Raw genomic sequence first — 4,345 nt, 5'->3', positions numbered from 1 at the left:
AATGTTGAAGCTTTTGTTGTTGCACAATATAAATAAACTACACTTTTTTATTACAATGCAAAACATATGTTTATGTTTCTTTTACTTCTAGTATGCAGCAAAGCAAATATTTACATATTATATTTATATATACACACACATACACTAGTATATTTTCATTCAATACACAACCTAATTAAGAATCATATGCAAATTATACAAAATATTTTAAGCATTGGATATATATTATAAAAATTAATGAAAAAACTTATTTTAAATATATAATCATTTAATCATATGTAAAAGAAAAAAAAAATAGTGTATGCTAATGATAAATACATGTACGTCCAACCAAATTCCTGTGGAAAATAAAAGAATATTCATAAAATTAGAATATTTATTTTCTACTTCCTCTCCTTTCCCTAATTTGTCAACAATCTTTACCTATAATACTGATTAAGGTGATGCAAAGATAATTATCAAATCATTGCTGGCCAGAGAGGTCTCTCATCTAGAGTATGGACATGTTCTTCAGGATATTCTTGTTTTAGCTTCTATTTTTCGAGTTTGTAATTTCACCCATGTTAAGCGTTTAGGCAACTCTATTGCCCATTTTCTTGCTAGGCATTCTAAGTTAGGCAATGAGTTATAGGTTTGGCTTAAATCCATTCCTGATGATATAGCTCCTCTTGTTACTAGAGATACTTTATAATTTTTCATCAATGAATAAAACTTGACCTCTGAGTCTGGATTCTCCCCAAAAAAAAAAAAAAAAAACTGATTAAGGTAATGTTACACCAAAATCTTGTGGCCCCATAAGAAAGTTATGTTTATCATCATCGTTTCCGGATATAAGGTTTATCATGTGTCCTAAGTCCCAAAACTAAATGAATATGTTAAAAATTAAAAATAAAAATTACATCCACCCAATTTTTCATAGAAGTAAAGAATATTTATAGTATCAACAAATTAGTTTCTGTTTCCTCTCCTTTTCTTAATTGGAAAACATTCTCTCTCTTGAAAATATTGATTAAGATCAGGATTTTTAAAAATAATAATAATATTATTATTAAATAAAATAGGCATACCCTTACGTAAGGGTTGGATCTAGTATTCATTTTTCACTTGACCCAATCCAATTCCGAATCAAATTTACAATATCACAATATTCATTTTCCGCTTTCCGTTTTCCTTTTCATATTCACAAAATTTTATGTCTATATTCTATACTGCTAATTAAAAATTAATGATGTTTAGTATAATAAGGTACGTTAAAACAAAATGATATTTTGCCTTATTAGAAAACCCTCAATCGATTAACAAAAGATAACGAATTCAAAACCGAGTTTCATTGTTTTTTTATTCATCAGACATCCAATACAAACAAACCAAACATTTTGCCAACTCAGAAAACTTTATCGAAACACTCACTTCTTCAAAAATGCCGTAGATTTGTTTTCTTGAACTTTCATACACACCTTTTAAAATACATTATCTTTCTTAGAAATGTGTTTATTAACAACCATTCACAACGAAATTGTTTACATTTGTTAGACCTTAATGGAACTGTTATCTTGGTTTGATGCCTTTTCTATAAAAAAAAAAGGTATTTATAATTATGCAGCAATAAGAAGGTATATGTCATATGCTCAATTCTTCTAGTTAGGGAGGGGAACATATTTTTAGTATTGAATGTGTCACGCCCCAAACCCCAAAGGGTCCAAAACTTGAGATAGACGTCTTAAGTACCTGTAAATTTTTCCTTTTTGACAATTCAATCCACATAATTATTATCAAGTGCCAACAACAAGAATTATCATAATCATCCCATAGAATATACTTTCAGAGTAAGTCAGAGCTCTAAGCATTAATTACAAGGACCATAGGCCACAAAAGAATAGAGGTCTGAAAACAACAATTACATAACAACAGCTTGTCCCAACAGTGGAAATACAGTCATAACCACTATAATCTACAAAAGAATGAGTCAAGCCTAGACTAAGATGTACACCATCTAATATATCCATTACACAAAAATTCAGCCTCCATCAGTAGTTAGTCTAACTACTATTAGCCACCAAAAAGCTGTCTCAAAAGATTGTTGCCTACTCTAAAAAGTTATAAAAATAATGGAATGAGACAAAGCCCAGTAAGTAGCATAATTAAAGGGGGTGGGGGAAATGCAAGTTTCATGATGGTAACAATTTACAAATCATGCTTTTAATTCGGGACTTTCCAAATAGTTTCTACAAAACCATTTCCCAAAAGTAATATGACAAGAATGAATAAATTGACACAGCACAAAGCTTCTCAAAATGTTCTCACGAGATTACATACTATATATTCCTCAAAAAATCTCAACATGAAACTACTTACTATACTGTGAGCAATAACAACACCGTTCCAAACCAGAAAATCTAACCCAAGGCCACATGATAATCGCCGACACAAAGCCGGAACTCATTGCCGACACAAAGCCGGAACTAAACTGCCAACACAAAGCCGGAACTCATCGCCGACACAAAGCCGGAACTAATAACCATCACAAAGACGGGTGCTAAGATACCAATGTCACACAGACTATAGTATCTAGTTAGGTAATCACCGAGTAATCACATGTCACAGCACAAGGGTAGAACATAAAGAGCTCACATAACTTTAATTCAAAATACATAATTTCACTTCTAAGTAGTTTCATAAAACATTTGAATGCCCAAGATATTCACAAGGTTCTCAATGCCTTCAACTTATTTCTTGCCAAAGAGATTTTGTATTAACTTCCCAAATAACATAGGCCAAGATAAAGCATCTTTATATTTTTGCAAATAATGCAATAAATCCATAATACGCATTTTCTAGAATTTAATCAAAGATGCTAGTCTTTTCTTTGCTAACAAATCATGCAAATCCCCCATATGCAATAAGAATATGCATTTTCATTTATAATCATATATATAGTAGGGTCATAACACAACACCCTTTTAGAAAAATATAGTTCCACCATTAATTTTCCAAAATGTGTTTGACCCAAAAACAATATTTATAAGATATGGTTATTTTTCAAAAATACCCATTAAAAAGCTACTTACCTAGCAACCGCAAAATCCTAATTCTCCAAGCTCCAAGGGGAGATTAGCTAGAACCTAAACAATGTCAAGCAAATCTATCACAATGAGCACAAAGCTTGAAATTGTATCTAGCTAAATATTAGGAATTGCCAAATAAGCACTAAATTAGGCAAGCCTAGATTTAGCCTCACAAATAATATTTTCCATCTCCAAAGTTTCTCAACCAATTACTTTACAAGACATAGACTCCCATTATACTTATGAATCATACAAGGTATTATTTCTAACATCAAAACCTCAATAATTTATAAATAGTTTCCACATGGTTTTCACAACATCATCAAGAGACCCATGACACCAAAATCACAATATCCTTTCAAACAAACAATTTAGATATTAAACTAGCTCCAAATAAACCATAAAATTATATTCACAATTTATTTCACAAAATATACCTCAAAACCCCTAAATTTTCACCATAACAAGCCTTAGATACCCAACATTGTAAAAATCATGAACACACTCATCAAATACCTCCACCAAGACCAAAACCCATATGTATAACACATGAATATCATTTCCAAATTAGCTCTTAAATCACATGAAAATCAATATTAAAGCTTGGGTAAAATAACCTCAAACAAGAACATAATACTCATCAAAAGAGATTAAAAATTCTACCTCAATTAACTTGTGTGAAGATGTGATGTTCTTGAGGATTTTCTAGTGATTTTGCTGGAAAAAATGGTAGGGGTGATGATGAGGAATGTACTGGTGGGAGGGTGAGGGAGAGGAGTGTGTGGTATGTGTGTTGTGTTGACTGAAAAAGAGAAAGAAAAGGAGAACAAGAGTGGGAGTGACCGGCCAAAGAGAGAAAAGAGGGAGTGGATTGTGTGATGGGTAGTGGGGTTAGGTGGGGGCACATTTGGTCCACAAAAATTCTGACTTACCTTTTTTTTTTTTGAAAAAAAAAAAAAAAAAAAAAAAAAAAAAAACTCACGGGATGTTATAGAATGATCCACTGTTAATTTGGAATTAGATATTAGAGACCAACAGACCATCTCTAGAACCCAAGCTATAGCCTCTTTAGCATTTCTGTAGCCAATTTGTGAGATTTACCCCCTATTAAAATAAGGAGGTTTATACAAATGTCAACCTTGAATTTAGAGTGTCAATTTGATCCTTGTATTTTTTATTTGAACAATTTAATATCTGTACTTTAGTTTTGTAACAAACTAAAACTTTTTACTAGTATTTCCCATTGTTTATACAAACAAATCATAATATATACATAGTTC

The 4,345-nt window shown here is 31.3% G+C and overlaps 1 long non-coding RNA gene across 1 annotated transcript; it reads right to left on the bottom strand.

Annotated features, from left to right (window-relative positions):
* Positions 1–1,792: 1,792 nt before the first annotated feature.
* Positions 1,793–3,876, bottom strand: LOC126720321 (uncharacterized). The gene is made up of 3 exons (XR_007653344.1): positions 3,729–3,876; positions 3,069–3,122; positions 1,793–2,089 (listed from the first exon to the last, which is right to left on the bottom strand). It is a non-coding gene; the product is annotated as an uncharacterized LOC126720321 (long non-coding RNA).
* Between the last annotated feature and the right edge of the window lie 469 nt (positions 3,877–4,345).

The sequence above is a fragment of the Quercus robur genome, chromosome 4, assembly GCF_932294415.1.
Source record: "Quercus robur chromosome 4, dhQueRobu3.1, whole genome shotgun sequence".
Taxonomy (NCBI): Eukaryota; Viridiplantae; Streptophyta; class Magnoliopsida; order Fagales; family Fagaceae; genus Quercus; species Quercus robur.
The sequence above is the reverse complement of the archived record's forward strand: the minus strand, read 5'-3'. Positions and strand labels throughout refer to the sequence as shown.